The 23,657-nt window shown below is 37.4% G+C and overlaps 2 long non-coding RNA genes across 3 annotated transcripts; both read right to left on the minus strand.

The window, feature by feature from the left end:
- Positions 1-13,683: 13,683 nt before the first annotated feature.
- On the minus strand, positions 13,684-14,382 carry LOC136246569 (uncharacterized). The gene is made up of 4 exons (XR_010696640.1): positions 14,269-14,382; positions 14,013-14,150; positions 13,844-13,963; positions 13,684-13,738 (listed from the first exon to the last, which is right to left on the minus strand). It is a non-coding gene; the product is annotated as an uncharacterized lncRNA (long non-coding RNA).
- A 4,666-nt stretch (positions 14,383-19,048) lies between these two features.
- LOC136243611 (uncharacterized) lies at positions 19,049-20,151 on the minus strand. Of its 2 annotated transcripts, XR_010694929.1 has the most exons (4): positions 19,874-20,151; positions 19,693-19,814; positions 19,547-19,636; positions 19,049-19,445 (listed from the first exon to the last, which is right to left on the minus strand). It is a non-coding gene; the product is annotated as an uncharacterized lncRNA (long non-coding RNA). The 2 variants fall into 2 exon arrangements; XR_010694927.1 differs by having other exon boundaries at positions 19,693-20,151.
- Positions 20,152-23,657: the final 3,506 nt, after the last annotated feature.

Consider the following 23,657-nt stretch of genomic DNA (forward strand, 5'->3'; position numbering starts at 1 on the left):
ATTTTAGAGATTGAGATACTCCGATAGAGCAGCCATATACCCTAGCAGCATAATAACAAACAGTGTTGCTGACTCAATCCACAACATTAATGTCAATAGAAATCTCTGGAGGTCAAAAATCATATAGTTTAAGTGTATGGTGTTGCATTGCACTGTCAATACATATTTCACAATGCATATCCATAGCTATAGCTTATGCAAAGATATCTTTAGCCTTATGAGCTTTAGTATATATCTAGCTGTTGACATCCCTTTGACAAGTCACGAGTTTCATTAACTGTAGTAAGCCTTGTCCTACTATTATAATCTCAGACAAGATCTTGCATTAAGGTATTGCCTCTGTGGCCTTCATTTAGGACCTGGTGTTTATTGAGCTTAGCAGATAAATACAGTATTTCTGCTGACGACAGTACAAACACCAACACTACATTACAACATACTAGTCTACCAGAATTATTTTAACAGATTGTAGTTTAGAGTTTTAGTTTATTTCATGACTTACACAGAACTCCACCTGTAACTATTCCCAAACTGCAGTTCAGTGCAACAGATACAACTGGAGTATGATGACCAGTTAGTACTGCTATTGGTTCAGTAGTACCTAATATAATGGAAAGTATGTAATTCATGTACATACACACAGCAGGCTACATCTTAATACTTTTTGAGGAGTAAATTCAGTGGTGAGGAATGCTACAAGATTTCATTTTGCTGTACATAGCATTGGACCGATGAACAATGAATAAGTATACTGAAATGTGTTTATAAGTGGAGAAAAGGTTACTGTAGTTCTAGGCACTTTTACAAAACAGGTGGAGTTAACATGCTAGCAGGCAGCAATATAAGAAATGTTTTAAACGTGGACTGAAGAGGACTGCCAAACTGTAGACTTTCCTAACAGTACAAACCAATAGTCAATATCTGTATGAATTTACTAAATAGAAACAGATAAACAGACAATTAATGCACAAATAATCACAGAATAATTTACTTGGACGTTGAGCTAATAATTCAGCATATTTTGTCCACTCCGTTTCCACAACATTACAGTGCAGTCACATGATCCACTTGCAATCAGACCATCTTCATTATTGGAACATAACCCTCTGTCTTGATTATAATCCAAATATAACACTGTACTGTGATGTCCAAATACACTCTGAATTAGTTGACCTGTTCACACAAAAACATATAATCTAATGTGGAAAACCGTCAATGTACACATTGTGAGAGAGCAATTATAAACATGTCAATACAGTATAGCTTGGAAAGGCCAAAAGCTATGAGTTAAAATTTCACCATGAATGCAGCTATAACCATAGTGTATAAGTTGTGAAGTTTGCGTTTACTTTTCTCTTTTAGGCTTGAAGCAACGGGGAATTTTGTTTACTGAAGCTAGTGATACAAACTTGTTTTACACTGCTACACTAGACATTTTTGTTCACATGTGGTGCGTCTAACAACAGTTTTCAGATTTATAACACTGAAACAGGTACTGTGATATTTGTACTAAAAAGGTTTTGTATTTATTTTAGTAAATACTTCTGTGTTTCAGAATACCTCTTTAATGTGATTCACTATGTACCTGTAATGCATGCAATACCTGATAGAGATTTTGGTGCAGTACATGAGTTTTTTTCCAATTCCTTTCCTTTGTATAAAGTTGTCTCACTTAAAGTGCCCCACATACAAGCTGTAAGGAATATGACTTGCTTTCTTCACTCAGTTATATTTAGTTTGTGTGTATTATATTTTTATGTATGAAGAAACTTTTGGACACAGGATTGAGCCATTTATGCTCTGTGAGGAATGCTTCAATATTTTGTCCCTTGTTCTTAAGATAGTTGGTTGATTGCTCTGTTTACTGTGTTAAAATGAACACATTTAAAGAGGATAGATCAGCTTGACTGTTGTATTACAGTATTTGCTCTATTATTAATGTATGCTCTAAAACTTACTGAGGTCTCAAAGTCATACACTAAACTTCTCTTTCCATGGATACTGTCTGTTATGCTCTTACACCCCTGTACACCTTATTGTACCCCTTGTATTGATGACTGCTCTATTAGAGTAATCTGGTGTATATCTTTGGGGTATCGTGAGTTAATTGATTACCGTAATTAATGCGACAAAATTTTTGAAAATCAATTTTGTACACAACACTGAAGTTGACTTTCACCATCAATAGATAGTCACACCAATACCATAGCCATGTCGCTAATTTGCTCAGACTATTTTTCACAACTGGATTTCTGGAGACATGCGCCAGCCACTGGGAATGCTCTTGCACCTTGGAATGCCACTGGCCAGATGGAACATGAGGCTAGAGTAATTGGCACCTTTGGACAGTTTCCCAGGTGTTTATTGCATTCATTTCTTTTACATTGAGTGACACTGCATGGTGGTATTAAGGCTGGAGACTCCAAATGACCTGCTCACCCATTTTCTGTTGATATACCAGTTGCCTGCCTACCACCCCTACCACTATCCATGGTTGTGTGCTTGTATTATAGATACTGCCATGAAAATAGCTACTCAAAATTATATCAGTAGCTAGCTTACTATGGTCTAAAGTCTGAATTGGTGAACTACAGATAACATTAACATACAGGAAACATCACTAGTACTTACTGTTTATGACATTCACTTCAAGCAAACATGTTGGCTGCTGCTTCACTGTAAATTAGTAATAAACACAACACAAAGAAATGGTTAAGCAATTATTGTACCTTCAGTAACATTCCAGTTAGCTGCACAATACGTCTCCTCAGGATGTAACATAATAATGGCTACATCAGGACTGACTTCAAGCTTGCTCAAAACATCTAGTAGCTGGAAGACACTGTGAAATAATCTGGAAAGGAAATAATCATAATATTAAAGGAATTTATTAGAAAAAAACAACAACACAAAGTTGAATGCATCATTATTGACAAGCATCTACTGAATGGAAACGCAATTATACATTTGCTACAGCTACGTATGTGAAGTATTTTCAGCTCCACACAGAACATAGTGTACCTTTACTGGTGGATTTCTAAGTGGGTGTGGATCTTTCAGCATTTGACCGAAACTCTTTATCTGTTCCTCAAGTAACTAAAAAGCACATACAAAGTCACAATGCATTAAATAATTACACAGCTAACACGTAGTCCATGTCTTGATAAAATAAGTGTACTAAAGTTTATTTTATAGGAATGGAAACTGGACCATTCTTAATTAACTACCGTATAGCAGAATTTTCAATGTTTTTTTTGGGGGGGAGGGGGATTGCCACCATCCAAAACTTTGAGGTAGAAAATTTTCACATCTTTAGGGTTGTATACAATCACTGGACTGGACTACTGGATTCAAGTATTTTCTAACCAAATATTTGGGCACAGCTGACAGATTCTTGTAAGAAAGTCTTGATATTTCCTGTACAAGGCATACATAAAATCTCTCACAAAAACCTCTCAGAATTGTGCTTACTGAATAAACACTATGGGTATGAGATTTCTGTGAAAGTTTCACACCTCTGTGCATAGCTGAGAGATTTTTTTGTAAGATATTTTAACACCTTCAGCACAAACATCTTAAAATCTCTCACAATAAAATCTCTCAGAGTTATATTCATTGAGTAAATGCTACATGCACAGGTTTAACATGGCCCTGAGAGATTCTGAGAGATTTCTGAGAGAAAAGAATTTTCTATATAAGCTTTACTCCTCTCAGCAGTATGTCTAATTCAAACTGGGAAGGAAGGCATCAGTTGGTTGAAAGTTGCAGATGGCTTGCAAAGAACATAGCTCATGTGGCATCTTGAGAAGTGACGATCACCGTGGAACTAAAGCTTTTCTACAGGTTCTTAAGGATGTTACTTTTAGTGACACTGTTTCTGTGGAATTTTACGATTCTCCATATATTGATCGTCAATTTTGCTCACAAATGGATATAAATGTGACAGGTAGAAAGCATTGTGAAAGACTGCAAGGACCACTGAACAAGACAGAAAAGCTAATAGCTTCAAGCTTTCATGATCATTGGTGCTTTGATAGCAACAAAGGAGTGGCTGATTCAACAGATATTCTTCGCTGGTTTAATGAAATGCTGACTAGAACAGGACACACTAAATGGAAAAAGAACAGCAGACAATGGGCCTATGTGCAGTGGAAGTCCAGCATTCCCAACACTGAAGCTAAAGTTTGGATGCTAAAAAAACTTGCAGAATAATTATTTTATGTACTAAACTTTAAACTTTACAATTTTAACTACCTATTACACTGTAAAATTTATGTACGTTGCTATGCACAGAAATGCATTTTGTTGTTGATATGTACACACTGTACATGTTTATAATTACAATAATATTGGAAATACAGTTATCTGGGGCTTTTTCTAAAATTTGCCTTGAAAGATGTAGGACAAAAATGCTATTAGGGTAATTATTTTTTCATTTGTACATAAATACGTAACTTATAACTATCAGTATTTGGTGACTACAGTTTTGTTGATAGTACAGTGGAACCTCCCTTAACAGTCACCTGAGTTAGGCAGCCACCTCTCTATAAAGGCCAAATATTTCTGGCCTGAAGGTGACCACTTTAGACAGGTTTCACTGTATACAACAACTCCACTCGGGTTACTCACGTAGAGTTGGGCTAATGGGTGTGACATGTATAGTGTCTTTCATACACAAAAATTACTACTGTATACTTGCTCTTTCACTAGTAAATACATTGATTTATGGATTCTGATATGTCCGATGTTAAAACATATATTTTAGTTACTGTGCTGCTATATTTTTCTAACATTGTCACAGTACAACAAACAGTTTGGTGCCATGGGGGAGGGGGGCACAGGCTTCCAACTAACTCACATATACGCTTTTCTGTCTGTTCAGGCAGCATTGAAACTCTGTAAAATCCATATTTGGGCCATATGATTTGTAGCCACTAGTCTATCCCTATGTGAGTACAAGATATACTTTTTGCCTCAAGCTATATTAGTCTCTCTCCCATACCCAAAATATCTTGAAAATGCTATCTATAATAAACTGGCTACATCGCTTGTGCAGATATGTAGCTTGAAAACGCATGTGTTGTGATTACATAGTTAGAACTCATGGTGAGTTATTAGAATAATAATACCTTATCATTTTTATATGCATAAAAATGACCCCTTTAGCTCAAATCTACGTAAATACAGTACAATCAATGAAACCAAATACCACTCATGGTGTAGGTAAAGACTACTGAAAAACCTGTTCTCAAAAAAAAGTGAATACCACACTCTTTTCAATATAGTCTTTACTTCCTTTGTATCACAGTCAGGTATTCTTTAAACTTGCATCATCAAGAGTTTTCAAGTTAATACATCCAGGATACAGTAAGTTAAATGATAAACAGATTCTGTGCTTCCACAGCAGCTCTTCCTACAACAGACACATGAATCATTGTTAAGATCATAGTGAAGTGCCCCACAAGCACGGAGAATTTGTTACTTTAACGAAGACTCACTATATGACTAATAATAGTTAATTTGTGTATTATTTAATTGTATTGCTTTGTATTTGTCATGTCTTGTATGTTTTTCAGTTTTGTACTTGTGTATGTGTCTCAGTGTACTCTGATGTGGAAGAACGGCTATGCTGAACGTCATGAGTGTAAACAAATAATCAAATCAAGTCAAATGGCTACAGGCTAAATGATGTATCACACAACCATATAACTACCAGTTTATGCTACAGCAACAAGTCATGATCAACCATGGCATGTACCTTTTGGAGTTTCGACAAAATTTGCTCCTAGCACTACTCCTTTACCTTTCTTCTTGTGCTTGTCTTAGGAAACCATTAATCTTTAATATTACAGTTTTCTTACACTCAAAATTTAATTAAAAATTTTTATGCTACAGTACTTCAGTTATAACAATACAGAAAACGTTGACTATGCTCCAATGATCTATCATGTGAGATACCTCCACCAGAGAGGGTAACTTGAGATTAGCAGTCACCCTAATACAACAACTACAGCCATATAAAATATTCTAATAGAACATTAGACATGCATAATATATCACTCATCCAGTCTTAATGTATTTTTGACATTACTTTAGCAAAAGTTATTCAGCATCACTGATCTTTATAGTGCGATTGCTGCAGCCCCAATGGCAAACCCACAATTATGCTAATATTAAAACCCTCAATTATTTGAGTGCCATGTAATAATGTGTCCTGCTGAGTGAAAACCGGCCGTTTTTGCAAAATTATAGTTTGCCATGAAATTCTATTGAAATACACTGGGTAAAAATATGCATGCTACATGAAAAATTTTACGCACACTTTAATAGCATTCATACGCACTAAAATTAGGCTCAAATTAAGAAAACCTATACATCACTGAATTTGACTGCTTATGGAGAGTAAGAAAATCTTGTTGCAAAGCAAAGGATATGTGAGTTATGGGCACGATGCAGCAAAAATGACGTTCACCATCATCATTTTGTAGTTGGAATGTCCTTCTTCTTTGTCAACGTGGAGGAGCACAGGGAAAGCACTATAACTTGATTGATTTACCAGTTTATGGTAGATCGAGACAAGTCCCATCTTCATAGCTTGTTTTAATTGTGAGTTATGATCAATTGTCTAAGCCCCTGTAATTTAATGAGGTTTACATAGCATATTTAAACCAAGTTAATGGAGGAGCAATGAAAGGTGCATTGGGAATTAATTAGAGTATCAGGTAAGTTCACGCATGCGCAACAGTCAACACGTGCATTGGATGTTTTAAGAGTAGTGGGAGTGTTCAAGCGAGATCACGATTTCCCTGAGAGACATGCCTAGGATGAAAAAAGGAAGTGAAAAAAAGACCCCTAATCCAAATACCATGACGACGGCTGAAGAGCAACTCGCTACTACTGGATCAGGCCGAAGAAGAAAGAACCGTCCTACTGGGGCTGGAAAAGAATCTTCTGGAACTACTAAATCAACTAAGAGGAAGAGTACAACGGCGGATCCGCCACGTCAGAAGCGTCAGCGTGTGGTTACTATCCGTTAACCAGAGAGCGACTCCTCAACCAGTGAAGATGATGGAAGAATTCGACGACAATCCGTTAACTGAGGCCAATATTCCAAAAATTGTTGAAGCAGTCATTAGTAACCGGAAAGTGAGGACCCTCAGGAGAAGAGCCAAGATAATCCCCACCTAGGTGAGTAGCTTGCCTATCTGTTCGAATCGTGTGGCATCAGGCATGACGGTGTGGCACTGTGCATGATAATTGGCACAATGCAAAGTCAGCTGGCGTGATGACATGGTACTGTGCGTAATAATTAGCATAATGCAAAGTAAGCTCCTTGCGGTTATGCTGTATGTCATGTCTCGCTTCGTTACAGGATTCAAACACTTACAAGTATAATGTGTTTGTGTTGATGGTAATTATGGTAGGGACATTTGTAGCAGTGTTGTGGGCATCAGGTAGACAATTAGGTAACCATGAAGGCATACACCGAGACTACCTTGCCCAACTGTCTAGCCAAGAGATAATTAACAAAAAAAAAATATATATATATATATATAAACGGACATACCATTGAGCCCCATTCTTTCTGCACTCTACTACTATAATGGTGTTACCTCTCTCCTGCACCTTCCTAGATCTGGAGCATATCAACGTACTTTCATCAAAACGGAAGAAGGCCCTTCGTCCTACCAACCAGCTGTCTGCACCTCTAATAGCAAGTTCAACTATACCACCAGTCCCATCAAAGCTGGTTGAAAAGATTGAAGCTGGCAAATTCATAGAGATGGGCGACCCTGTTCCAAGCCACTTGGGTTTTGAGGAGACAGCAGGATCCAAGCCAAAACAAAGATCAATTACCAATGTATCTGAATGGCTACAAGCATTCACCGTTTATGAGTCAGTCGTTTCTAAGAAGCATGTTCCGGACTTGATGGGTTACCAGATCCTAATGCTGGAAGCCAGCAATGAATACCAGAATAATCGCTGGCTGGCATATGGTCGACAATTCCAACAGCTCGCTGCCTCCCAACCAAGCTGCAAGTGGTCTAACACAGATTCAACACTTTGGAGTCTAGCTTTTACAGGCCAAGCCAAAGCAAATCGCTGCAAACATTGCTTTAGTTTATTTCACCAATCCATAGACTGCAAAACCTCCAGCTCACGTGACCAAACGCATCAAGCTCCAGGCCGCCGACGATTCATTTGCCTTCAATGGAATGAACAACACACTCAGGGATGCACTTTCCCAAACTGTCATTATGAACATGTGTGTTATTACTGTGCCTTTAATTCGGTTGTGAAGGACATCCATCATAAGGCTTTGTTCTGTCCTAACCCTCCTGCCCAGTAGTCGACTACAAACCAACGGCCTGATGTAGACTGCGATCAAAAACTATTAGCGTGCCACTATTTCATTTAACTACTAGTATGTGTAATAATATTGTACAATATACAATCAATTTTTTTTGCTGTGCTGTTCAATAACATGTAATTGCTATGAGGTATCTACCTTAATAATTCATATACATAATTATTTATAATTCATACATAATTATTCATTATTCCAGACGGTCTCCTAGAGCCAATCCATCGAAGGGATACAAAATCAGAACCACAGTGTGCGAAATAACGTCCGGACACCTTTCCTGGTCAATTACATCAGTTGTCAGGCCATAATTGAATTTGTTCAGAAATAGTGCCCTTTCAAAGTGTAGCAGAGTTTATTGGGCTAGGAGGGAGGCCAGATATGATGGTATTGACATGTAATTAAGTTATTTGTTTTTGGTCAGTGATGACCACAAAGGTATTCCCAAGATGTACTCTGAGGTTAACTGCTGTGCCAGCCTACTTGTCTCAGACCTGTACTGCAATAGTAAAACGTATTTATAAACTGATTTCCAGTAGTACTTTTACTTGTGGTTTTCATGATCACTTGTACAACCAGTTTATATTTTAAGCTAGAATGGACAAAACATCATATGTTCATACACTGTATTAGGGTACAGCCAGTACAAATGTATTTTAAACAATGGTAGCATAAGGAAAGTTTAACCACATATAGCTATGTAGAAGACCTTGACAGAAGTCCTTATGACCCCTTTCCTTGTAATAGATTTGATTCCATAGAAGCTCTTTTATGTGACCAGTAGTTACCCTTTAAAATACTGTAGTATCAGTGTGATTGGTTGAGTAGTAATCAGCTCTACAGTACATGGGTGCCCCAGAAGCAAACATATCTACTGTAACTTGGCAAAAACACAGGAAAGGAGAAACAACAAAAGTTAAAAAGTCTGGTCAAATTGTTTGATGTCCACTAAACTTTCACAATGTCCGGACAGTATATCAGGACATGTTTGAAAAGTTATTTCACACACTGGAACCATACCCTCAGTGGCTACAGCAATGGCAGAATCACCTTACTCCTGTCCCACTTTTCAATCAAATTCCTGTAGAAGCTAGCTACATTCACACTCCACTCATCTCGACTGCTTGGCTATATCACCTAAGGCATCACCCACATCAAAACCTAGTCCAGTATTTCCTGCAGAGTATCTCCCTTGGCTTTAGAGTGGGTTCTAATGGGAGTGGTACACAATCAGCACAAAGGAACCTTCAAATCACCCTACAGTTGTGGATGACTACCTTCATAATGAACTATTACTAGGCAGGATGTTGGGCCCATACCCACTGACAATATGTCCGGGTGTTCACATAAAAAGATTCAGGGTCATCCCGAAGAATCATCAGCAGGATAAGTGGCGGCTCATTACAGACCTGTCCTACCCAGCAGGTAGTAGTGTGAATGATGGCATACCTTCACAGCCGTGCAGCCTGACCTATGTAACCATAGATGATGCCATATTAAATATACTTAAGTCAGGAAAAAATACAATGTTGGCAAAAATTGATATCAAGAGTGCCTTTCGCCTACTACCTGTACACACAGCAGACTGACATTTAGTAGGGGTGAGATGGAGAGGCAGTATATATATTGATCATTGTATCCCCTTTGGTCTTCACTCAATACCAAAATAATTCAATGTTCTCGCTAACCTTTTAGCCTGGATCATGGAAAATGCAGGTGTTTCTTATCTTGGTATCCCCTTAGCACCCGATAAACTAGAAGGTCCTTCAACATCCTTGTCATTCCTGGGAATCATATTAGACACTGAAAGAATGGAAATTATGCTACCAAAAGATAAACTCACTAGAATACAGCAACTGTTGACAACATGGCTCCTCAAGAAGAAAGCTAGAAAGAGGCAAATTTTATCACTAGTAGGCACTCTCCAACATGCCACAAAGTTGTGCATCCTGGCAGAGCATTTGTCTCAAGAATGTATTCAACGGCAGCTAAGCTCCACGAGATGCACTTCATCACTAGGCTAAACACAACATTGAGGTACGATTTGTTGTGGTGGCATACATTTCTCCAATCTTGGAACGGTCTCAGTATTCTTAGTCACCCAACTATCTCATATCCGGATTTCTGTGCCCAAACAGATGCCTCAGGAGCATGGGGTTGTGCAGCAGTGTTGGGCCTCCAATGGTTGCAGTGGCAATGGCCCCCAGAATGGTACAAAATAGGGATAATGGCAAAGGAGCTTGTGCCAATCATTTTCACTTGCATTGTATGGGGGCCTTATCTGTCCAAACACCACATTAACCTCCATTGTGACAACGCTAATTTAGTCATTGCCATCAATAAAGGCTCAAGTAAGGATAAGTTTGTAATGCATCTGCTCCACTGCCTATCATTTTTCGTTACTCACTTCAACATTTACATTACTGCTACTCACCTACTGGGGGTGATCAATGTGACTGCTGATCACCTTTCTCGTGGTCAGTTGAATCAGGCCTTCCAAGTTACTCCCACCTTGTCATATCAACCTACAGTGATACCCCACACAGCCTTCCAGTTAATCTCTCCTTGCAGGCTTCACTGGATCTCCCCCCACTTCCTTCGACTTTTTCACAAGACTTTATCATTCATTTATAGGCAACCATTTTGATTGTAATTGTATATGCTGTTAACACCATTAATGTATTCATGTACTACTGTTAATACTGTTGTGCTATTATCATGGTTGCCATGTTTACACCAAAAACAAATTTCTTTTACTGATTTCTCCATTTCTTATACCCACAGAGCTCTTGTCAGCCACACTATTCCAACTGAGTGCAGCAGCACAAACCTAGGAATATCAGCAGCAACAAAGAAAGCCTACACAGCTGGCCTCCGCAAGTACATCACCTTTTGCTCTGATGCTAGCTTACAGGCTTCAATTACCCATGAACCAAGGGAACAGCTGCCTATTACTTTTCCAATTATGGTGCGTCTTCATGTAGTGTTTTCAAAACACACCAGCAACTACAGAGATGTGATGATCTGGGCCGCCTGCTGCCTTGCCTATTTTGGACTTCTTAGAGTCAGTGAATTTACCACATTGTCACCGGACCACTTTGACCCTTCAACCGATTTGCTTTTATCAGATGTAGCTTTAGACAATAGAGCTTCTCCAACACTTGTACAGATCACACTTAAACAGTCAAAAGGAGACCAGTTTAGGAAAGGGACACAAATATGTTTAGGCAAGATGACCCATGCTATCCGTTCCTTGGTGCAGTACCTAGTCAGGCGAGGCGGCACCCCAGGACCACTATTTGTGTAGCCTAACAACAAGGCATTGACAAGAGCATCATTTAGCTCAGCCCTCAACAAAGCCTTAAAAGAGTTGCACATGGATCCCCACCAGTTTAATGCGCATAGATCAGAATTGGTGCTGCTACATCAGCCAAACGGGCCGGTGTGAGTGACTCACACTTAAAAGCCCTGGGAAGGTGGAGAAGTGATGCCTACTTACACTATGTTCGACTGTTACCACAAGATTTAAGTCGAAGTCTCTTGCATATACACCATCTTCAAAACAAAACAGTTAGGAGTGTCTTGCTTACCACGAACACTTAATATTATCCAACTCACCACGTATCCATAATCTATGCTAGATTAGTTATAATAACTATACCACAGTGCAGACATTTTGTATGTATAGGCATAGCTAGATGAGTTATAGCTCTACTTACATAATGTGTATATGTGTGTAGTTACAAGGGATGATGGTGTGTCTTACATGTAGAGTTGTAAATTCAGGCAAATAATCTAAAGAAATAGTTTTCTCATAGATACTTCATCTATATATTTAGGTCTACGCTTGGGTGGAAAGCCATGTGGCATGCCTTTCTATGGCCTGGTACACCCAAGCTACATCAGTTAGAGTATTCACCCTTAGTCATTTAAAAATACCCCCTCCAAGCCAATTGATATGTACACAGAACATCTTCTCCAGAGTTATATCCCAGCCTTAAAACTGATTAGGTTCCCACAGCAGACAGAGTCCTTGTACGACTACCAAACACACCACATCAATTGACAGTGGTGTATCTAATAATCAGTGTCAAGTATGTTGGGAGGTGAGCAAACTACATTAATTTCACGTATTGTTGTTGACAAAATTAATTGAGTTTATCACTGTTTCAACTGTCAAGCGCTATAACTCTAAGAGCATTCATAATAAAAGACTGAAACTTTGGCTGTCCACTCTTTTGTTACTATAGATTACAGAGATGCAATAAAATGGAATTCGAGGAATGTCAAAAATGGCCGGTTTTTGTTCAGTGGGTCACAATCATTAATTAAGTGGGAAAATCTTTACTTTGGCACTGAACTAAACACCAAAAATAGCAAACAGATTTCCAAGCACACACACCTCCTTGTGTATTCTAATGAATTCTTCTGGTGAATTTGCCCAAGGAGGAAGCTTTACATTTCCAATTGCTTCTCCAAAATGATTGACACCTAATTCAAACTAAAAATACACAAACACAGCTGGTAATGTTCAGTGAGCAGCAATTAAAAGATTACGGAGGGGAAATGCACATAACCATCCGTCTGTATATACAAAATACAGACTACTAGAAAGTTCACATGTAAAAATGGATAAACACACATGTAACACTTTCACATCTCAGATCAAAGAGCTGCCCGGACTACATCTGGGAAGTGAGATAAGGTTGAAATCAATTGTGGGGATCGATTATGCTCATGTCATATGGATTTTCCATGTAAACCACTCAGATGGAGAGCATTTTGTTATTCTCGCTATCCTACGTATGAGTTGAAAAATGTTGGGCTAAGGTGAGAACTAGTGCTATAGCTTTTGCACCAATCTTTTCCACATGTTTCTGAACACAGACCACACACCCATCACAAAGTTACCACTCTGCATGAAGTAACCACTCTATAACCAAGCTTACAATACATCAATTATTCCATAAATGATTCAATAGCACTGATTAAAACACTAAACTTGCGTAACTGAAATTCATCATGATACCTCTAGGATCTGTCCAATCATCATACCGAGAATGTACTACAGTAGCTGATGACCCATGATCAAAAGTTTTAGGTATGCATATATAATATATCCAGTGGCTGCACTCATATTGGCTTGGGTGATTGATCACCCTGTGCAGGCCATTAGCCTGATACTGATGGGAAGTATTATATATTAACATGAGGCATTCGGGTTTTGTCTGAAATATTTGTCCTCCACCCTCAATCCTGCAGCCCTCGGGCATACATTTCAGACAAAGCCCTCATGCTCATGTTGTATACAACATTCACCTTGTTATCATTTACGAACATCTGTGGTAAGAAAAACAACTCTGGTATCAGCTCCTACAAAATAGACATTAGTATTTTCAACTAGCAGTAAATCTATTGATTATTGTTATTTAATTTTGACCCTAGTAATACAGAGTTGATAAAACAATGGACACGTACTCTAACATCAGATGTACTTTCTAAACAATTCTTCCAAGCTTCTTCCATAGAAGAGAATACTCTGTTAGGATCATCAAAATAGCCTTCATTGAACTTAATGTGGAGGGATGAATAAGGTTCCTATGTACAATATCAAAATCAGTAAGAATGAATTACATAACAAACGTACCTCTCTGATTAACCAGTGTAGGGTATATGCCATTGTTGAGTAATGAGTTCCAAACAGAAATTTTGGCATGTCATCATCCATAAAATCATAGCGTGTTTTGAACTGTTCTAGTCAGTCTGGATTCAACAAGCCAATAGGCTGTGAAACAAGATATGCAGCACATACATTCAGTTGTATGATGACTAGATACTGTAATGCAAGTTAACTTTAAATTTAAACAATTACATCTTTATAAGATACAAATTTCCATTCATACCTAGACAAATCTCTATAGGGTTTTGGGTTGTTAAGATATAATTCTTCAAAGCAGTAATCATTCAATATCCATGGAAACACTGGGTACTGGCCAAGGTCATTATATGATCGTCCTAACACAACAGAAAATCAGTGACAGAAAATCAGTGACAGAAAATAGAAATACAAACTGGCAATATTTACCGTATACAGTTACGTAAATTACAAACCAAACTTTCAACTATGGACTCAAGTAAAAATATAAACACAAATCAATACAAACTATACATACAGTACTTGATTAGATTTATGAGATATGTACAATTTGCAAACTGTATGTAAAATGTATACACAAGCTACAAAATACCTGATATGGTATTTAAAACATCAAATAATCAAAATTCGTTATTTTTCTTTTTTGCCATCTTGATGACATATTAGATTTCTTAAGTAGCTGCAATGAAGAAGTCTTAATAAAATAGATTGCCATTACCAATAACATTGGAATGAATCGGTAGCTCTTGAAAATAGTTTGAAATTGTATAGCGACCTGCTTGTTAGGAATTAGGATTGGCACTACCACAATGGAATGAATGGCCACCACTGTTGAAATTGTAAGCCAAAATAGTTTGAAATTGTATAGCCACCTGCTTGTTAGGAATTAGGATTGTCACTACCATTAACATTGGAATAAATTGGTAGCTCTTGTTTATGCCACCGCTGTTAAAATTGTAAGCCAAAATAGCTTGATATTGTATAGCCACCTGCTTGTTAGGAATTAGGATTGCCCATTGGAATGAATCGATAGCTCTTGTTTATAAAATAGTTTGAAATTGTATAGCCAACTGCTTGTTTGGAATTAGGATTGCCACTATCATTAACATTGGAAAGAATTGGTAGCTTTGTTTATGCCATCACTGTTAAAATTGTAAGTCTTAATAAAATAGATTGCCACTACCAATAACATTGGAATGAATCGGTAGCTCTTGTTTGTGCCACCGCTGTTAAAATTTTAAGCCTTTATAAAATAGTTTGAAATAAAAAATAGTTTGAAATTGTATGGCCACCTGCTTGTTAGGAATTAGGATTGTCACTACCATAACATTGAAGTGAATCGGTAGCTCTTGTTTGTGCCACCGCTGTTAAAATTGTAAGCCTTTATAAAATATTTTGAAATCGTACAGCCACCTGCTTGTTAGGAATTAGGATAACATTGGAATGAATCGGTAGCTCTTGTTTATAAAACAGTTTGAAATTGTATAGCCAACTGCTTGTTAGGAATTAGGATAAAATAGTTTGAAATAAAAAATAGTTTGAAATTGTATGGCCACCTGCTTGTTAGGAATTAGGATTGCCACTACCATTAGGATTGGAATAAATCGGTGCTCTTTTTTGTGTCACCACTGTTAAAATTGTAAGCCAAATAGTTTGAAATTGTATGGCCACCTGCTTGTTAGGAAATAGGATTGCCCATTGGAATGAATTGGTAGCTCTTGAGCCACTACCATTAACATTGGAATGAATTGGTAGCTCTTGTTTATGCCACCACTGTGGAAATTGTATGCCTTTATAAAACAGTTTGAAATTGTACAGCCACCTGCTTGTTAGGAATTAGGATTGCCACTACCATTAACATTGGAATGAATTGGTAGCTCTTGTTTATGCCACCACTGTTAAAATTATAAGCCAAAATAGCTTGATATTGTATAGCCACCTGCTCGTTAGGAATTAGGATTGCCCATTGGAATGAATCGATAGCTCTTGCTTGTGCCATCACTGTTAAAATTGCAAGCCTTTATAAAATAGTTTGAAATTGTATGGCCACCTGCTTGTTAGGAATTAGGATTGCCACTACCATTAACATTGGAATGAATTAGTAGCTAGCCACCACATACGTATAAATTTGCATAAATTATAAGCTATAGCCAATATTAAGACTAATATTAGTTTATGCCACAACTGAAAAATAGCCACCTGCTTGCAAGGATTGCCAATACAGTAACAAATCTGATAATTTGCCACCACTATGCTGTCTTCACGAAATGTTTGAGATTAAATAGCCACCTGTTTGTAAGGATTGCCAACATAGTTAAAATTGGCATGAATAGCCACCTGCTTGTTAGGAATTAGGATTGCCCATTGGAATGTTGTTAGGAATTAGGATTGCCACTACCATTAAAATTGGAAGGTAGCTCCTTTTTGTGCCACCACTGTTAAAATTTGTAAACCTTTATAAAATAGTTTGAAATTGTATAGCCACCTGCTTGTTAGGAATTAGGATTGCCACTACCATTAACATTGGAATGAATTGGTAGCTCTTTGCTTGTGCCACCACTGCCAAAATTGTAGTCTTTATAAAATAGTTTGAACTTGTATAGCCACCTGCTTGTTAGGAATTAGGATTGCCACTACCATTACCATTACAATGAATTGGTAGCTCTTTGCTTGTGCCACCACTGTTAGAATTTGTAAACCTTTATAAAATATTAAAATAGTTGAAATTGTATAGCCACCTGCTTGTTAGGAATTAGGATTGCTATGACCATTAACATTGGAAATGAATTGGTAGCTCTTGCTTGTGCCACAATTATTAGCTGCAAATAACCAATATGATGTGTTTTGAGATTACCAGTACCATTAAAATTAGTAGTTCTTGCCTGTTTTAAGCACTTAATCTTAGCTTCTGCCACCTCTGCTACCTTTCCACCACTATGCTGTCTTCACAAAATGTTTGAGATTGAACAGCCACCTGTTTGTAAGGATTGCCAACAGAGATAAAATTGGAATGAAATAGTAGCTCATGCTTGTGCCACCATAATTACTAGCTGTAATAGCCAATATGCCACCTCTAATAAACTGTTAGTTGTTTGTTAGGTTCAGCCTTGCCACCACATATGTATAACTTTGCGTATATTACAAGCTGTAGCCAATATTAAAACTAATCTTAGTTTATGCCACAACTGAAAAATAGCCACCTGCTTGTAAGGATTGCTAATACCAGTAGCTCTACCACAGTTATTATCTGTATAATGAATGGTAGCGGCCGTTTTTACCACCTATGTTGCATAAGAGCCAGCAATTTTGAAAGAAATCATTTGTAGTAATCACAACAGCTAAATACTGGACTTTTTATTTTCTTGTTTGTGGCTTGATGCCGCATACTACATAAAAGCCAGCAATTGTAACAGCCAGTTGAGTCAGCCAGTTTGGTAGAGATCACTTGTAGCTGTCACAACAGCTGTACTTACACATTTTCTAAGTTTTTGCTTGCCACCATCTGTTGAATAATAGCTAGCAAGTACATTAGTAGCTGCCATCACATATTGCATAATAGCCAACAATTTGATACTTGTATGACCAGTTTGGAAGAGATCCTTTATAGCAACAGTTTGTTTGCAGGGATTAACACAACTGTAAAATTTGTATCTGTAGCCACTATTTACATATTGTATTTCTTCTGTTTGAAAGACTAATTCTTGCTTTAGAGCCACCGACCTATAGTTACCACAACTTTGATAGCATTTGAAGCAGTGTTTTAATTCTGATAAGTTTTGCTTGTCACCACCTGCCACCAGTTTATCCACCAAATAGCTAATCTATTGACCCAGTTTAGTTTGTGTTTATGAATAATACATAGTTGCAGGCTTGCCTTCACCTGTTGTTTAGCAGCCATCAACCATTTGTTTTACCAGGAGGAGATGAATGATTTATAGCCACTTCACCATTGAATTCCTTAGAATTGAAAAAAAATTACTCTTAAATTGAGTTGCGTTTATGCCCTTTAAAGTTTTCACAATACAAATATGGCTCCCACCTTGTTTGATAGCCACTGACTAAGTATTTGATTGGATTTCCCACCTTATGAAATTCTCACCTCATATCTTGAAGTGTTAAATCATTTGAAAATTCAGTAAATGTACTTTAATTTCAAAATTACTGTCTTGCTCCCACATAATTCTGCATAAAATACCGGAAGTAGAAAGGAATATGGCTCCCACCTTGTTTGATAGCCACTGACCAAGTATTTATTTTGTTTGATTGAATTTCCTACCTCATGAAATTCTCACCTCATATCTTAAGGTGTTAAATCATTCAAAAATTCAGTTAACAGCTGATACATATCTTCTAGGTTAACAGCTGATATTATTTATCACTTTTGTTTTTACTACTTTAAATATAACAATAATTCATTACCTATTATTATAGTTACATAGTTGTCTGAATTTAAAAATGCTCACTATTCCCTTATGTGATGTGAATACACCAAACTGCATTGGAAGAGTGGCTGGCTGCTGAAACTTCAATGAGTGACCCTGCAGGTAGATGTAACTGGGTAAGGTAGGTGTCAGGTATGTCAATACGATTCTGAATTATTAACATAGTAATAGTGTTAGTTGGTCTCAACAGCATAGTAGAGTTGGCCAGTTTAGTATTTCTGTAACACTTCAGTGGTAGGAATAATGAAACCTTACAACACATCTCTGTATACTGACTCAGTGCTAGATATATCCTTTTGCATATGTGGTGCCCAAGCATACTCCAAAATTGGAGACTATATATATATAACAGTAGGCCTTGACAGATACCGGACAATTCTAGAGGTTGCATTGTAGAAAACTTTGTTAGCTTTATTGGTAACTTCTCAAATATGTTGTGACCATGATAGTTTGGAATCAACAACTATGTCCGAGTATTTTGTGTGTTCTATTTCACTATAACTTAATTGTGTAAAATGTATTGAAAACGGATAGGATTATGTTAAATGACTTGGTTGCACACTCTTCTAGTGTGTGTGGGTCCTGCAGGAGAAGTGACAGTCTTCTTCTGAATGAATGGGTCTGTAAAGAATGACATCATCAGCATATATATATAGTCTGACCGATGAGATGATATTATTAGGTAAGTCATTTATGAATCATAAGAACAACAAAGGAGCCAGCACAGTGTCCTGTTGGATCCCAGATGCTACATCAACAGGGTCAACGTATACTATTACCCATTGATGTCTCTCTGAAAGAAAATGCTTTAACCATTCTAGAAGGTTGCCTCTAATGCCATAATGATGCAACTTGTAATATAGGTGCTGGTGAGAAACTGTATCAAACACCTTTGAAAAAATCAGCAGGCAATGGATCATGTCTGTGTGATCCTTTATCCTAGTTGCTCAACTTCCAAATGTTTGTTGTAATACAAGTCCACCTGTAACAAAAATTGTGTATTACAGTTAACACAAGTTAACACAAGCTAATAATATTCATCACACAACATGGAATGTATACATGGTTTATATTATTACGCACCTACAAGTGGGTTGAAACTACTTGTCATTGATGTGTGATGACTGACACATTCTGTTTCACTTAGCTTGTGCCTGTTAGTTCTGAAATAATCTATATCAAAACAGCAACAGATGAATTCACATCTACTACTAACACAAAATCCTTACCTTTGATTTGCATCAAATAATTTGTTTTGTTCTCTACTCTGTATTGACATTTCAATCCAAGAAACTCCACATTTCCAGCAGGTACAATCAGAATTTCTTGTTAGGTTTTATTCCAAATTCTTCTGATTATATAAAGATGTAAAAACATGACATCTTCAGGTTAATCTAAAGATGGACAAACCTTGAATATCTTCAGGTTTCAATTAATCTAAAGATGGAAAAGCTGGATATCTGTTACATTTTGGCAGGTATGTCCAGTCATTATGCCTTTATTGTTAACATTGACATTGTATACTTGTAACCATCCTCTGATTACTATAAGCAAATTGTGAACATATCGAGTGAGAAATCGTGAAATGCAACAAAAAGCATTTACTATAAACCTCCACCACAAACCAAGTCTGTAGCTCTGTACAAGATAACTCTAATAAAATAAGCTCTTATGTACAACACCACATAATGCATCACCTTTTTTTTTTTTTTTTTCTTTTTTTTTTCACCAAGTAACCATGGAGCAATTAATTTACATGTATCAAATAGATTGTGCCTTGTGCCTTGATTGTGCCTTGACACATTTAGCAAAACCATATCTTAATTGTGTGGTAATCTCTTTGCACAGCCAGTTTGTATTGTGTTTGCATGTGTGTACGTGTATATGCACTTGAGTATGTACCTTAATCTTACTAATTGCTTGGAGACAATAGTACATATTTCCATTTAATTGATGCATGTCATGTGTATTTTGTACATGTGGTTTCCAAGTTATATTAGCATAATTATGTATTGTTCCTCATGGACCTGAGCAAGGAAGAACAACCTTGCCATTTGCTTAGAATGTAAGAAGAATCTTTTGTAGTTTCCATTTAATTGATATGTTGTACAGTACATGCGTGAATTTAGACAAGGTATAATGATCTTGCCAATTGTTGGAATAAACATCTTGTCCTGTTTCTTTATGCACTTGGGAAAGGTCATGCAACCTTGCCAATTTTGCTTCTGTGCTCCAACTTGTCCTTAGTGTGTGTGTGTGTGTGTGTGCTGGTGTGTTCTTGTAGAGAGGATCTGGTCATGGCTGCTAGGATACACAAAGTAGCTGGTGAGCTTGGTCTTACTAAGACAAAGCTACTAGTTGCTGGGATTGGTCTCACTGAATATGACTTGGTTCCATTAGTATTGGATGGTATGTAGTTGAAGTGATTAATCAGTTTAAGCACTTGGCATCATTGGTTGAAACATGTAGTGGAGTAGCTGGTGAGGTTAGTTGTAGGATTGCACAAGCTTCCAGAGCATTTGGCAGTCTTGTTTACTGCATCAGATTTCATACTGGAGACTAAGAGAACAGTGTAAAGATATGTTGTATTGGAAGTGTTGTTTTATGGTGCTGAAACATGGGCCCCACCCTAGAGTTGGTTAGTAAGTTGGGTAGGTTTCACTGGAGATATATACGTTGCATTTTGGGTATTAGTAGACCTAAAGGAGTACCTCACTATTGCTGAGCTAGTTGGCAGACTTGGAATGATTGAGTCTATTGGTGAAGTGTTAATATCATATATATCGAGATGGTTAGGACATGTTGCCCAAATGCCTGACATAAGGCAACCCAAGAAGCTATTGTTTGGTTGGCTCCCTCAGAAGCACCCTGCTCATGGTGTCAATTAAGTTCCATTAGTGGGACAAGGTCTGTCAGGATATGAAGAAGTATTGAGTAGATGAGTCATCTTGGTATAAAGTATAAAATTAGCCTGACATCATACCAGATGGAGAATTTTTTGCAATGAAGGATTTGATCAGCATGTGATGGCTCCACCTTTGAATAAACCCTCAGAAGCACCCTGTTCATGGTGTCAATTAAGCACCATTGGTGGGACAGATATGAAGAAGTATTGAGTAGATGAGTCAACTTGGTATAAAGTAGCCAGACATCATACCAGATGGAGAATTTTTTGCAATGAAGGACTTGATCAGCATGTGATGGCTCCACCTTTGAATAAACCATTTATATATACCACCTGCCATTGATTGTTTCAAAGGAAGCAAGACATTATAAGGCACAGATGTACTACAACCTGTCTTCATCGTTGACAAAGAGGACACATCCTCTGTTGGACAGCATCATCCCAGGATGTCTGGCTTCAAATTCAGTTCCAGTTCAAGTGTGTGCGTGTGTGTGTGTACGTGCGTGTGTGTGTACGTGCGTGTGTGTGTGTGCATGCATGCATGCATGCGTACATGCATACATATCTGGCTTGACCATTGTAGCGCTTTCCAAGAATGTAACATTTGTGTATGCATTTGGGAAAAGTACCAACCTTACTCCCTGGAGTTATCATTTGATCAGTGTATCCTGTGTATGATAAGTCTTGTGTTTGTATAGTGAATGCATATGTGCACTAAGCTTGCCAATTGTGTAGAATTACGTCGTTTGGCAGCATCTCATAGTTGCACTAAGCAAAACTCTTGCCATATTCATTGTATGAGCTATTGCTCATAACTAAGCATATCCTTAAATGGTTAACATAGCAGGGACAAACATTTGTCTTTTCTGCAGTATAATTAAAATGAAAAATCACGGAGACTGGAAAACCATTCCTAGGTTTTGAATGAATAACACCGTGGTAAAGTTATTAAGTATTAAGAGACTAATTTTCTAAAGCAGTCAGTGCCATTAAATAATTCATTGTATGGTCACCCTGAAAGTATTTACAGAAGAAGTCCTGTAGTCATGATGCAAGATTTAAGTGTGTTGCGTATGCGTATGTGTGTGCATGTGTATAATTGCATATTCAGGTTTGCAAGCAAAGATGCACAGGTATAGATAATGCCAAGGAAACTGTATCAGTGTGAACAGTGTTGCAATGTATCTGTGTAATGTGCCATAATATAAATGCTGGGTAAAGGTGCACTGCATATGTGCATCTGTGTATGTGTGCAAGTGGCTATGAATTAGTTTTCTGAGAACTTTTCACAGACTACTGTATGTTTGAGTAAGCTACTACTGGTTAGGTAAAGAAAAATATTACTTGGTGCTCATGGCTATATATGGCTGGAGGTGATAACATACAATGATGATACACACATGAACTATTCTTTAGAATAACCATGCACAAAACTACAGACTTGACATGTCATGGAAATTCACAGGAACACTCTTGATACACACACGAAACCCACAAAACATGATCAACGTATGCTGTTGTTATAATTAGCCACTTGATTAACTTTAAACTGTGATATAACTCAAATAGTCAATCAGATAGCTTGGTAGTGAGCTAATGAGATAGTAAAATTGACTCAGCTTAGTCAGATCTTTTATTGTGTAATCTGATTCACAATATAGTTCACAATATTATGTTTATAGTTGCCACAAAACAACTACCAAGCTGTACAATAGTTGAGATATGAGAACTCAATACATACAGTCATTCTTGTATCCATAATGACATAACATTGACACCCGCATCTTCAAGAAATGTAGCTTAGAGATCAAACTTGAACCATTCTGGAAAAAGTTACATATATTTGTATATGGAACTTGCATGGTCTAGTGTTGGTCTTGCAAGGCTACAAAATACGCTGTTGCCTGTTTGTAAATGGCAATCAATTTAATGTACATTAAGTGGGAGAGTGATGTGCTTTGGGGGACTCCAGATTACGCTGATGCCGACAACCATGTAGAACATGTTTTTTTTAAAATACAACACTCTATACTTTCTGTGTCAGCAACATTTAATTATTTGGTTCAGGATGCTGTAGGATGATAGGTGACAGTCAGACTCTTGAACCTGCATAATTCCATGCAGATATTGCTTTAAAATTGAAGATGCTTCATATCTGAGTGGTGAATAATGTGCTCCATACTGCTAAGGTTACACTACCAGTTTTCCTAGAAGAAAGGTTGTAGCAATCTATCCAATTACTGACTTATTTGTTGTAAAGTTAGCAAGTCAGAACAGCTCTTGTTGACA

The sequence above is a fragment of the Dysidea avara genome, chromosome 2 (genome assembly GCF_963678975.1).
Source record: "Dysidea avara chromosome 2, odDysAvar1.4, whole genome shotgun sequence".
NCBI lineage: Eukaryota > Metazoa > Porifera > Demospongiae > Dictyoceratida > Dysideidae > Dysidea > Dysidea avara.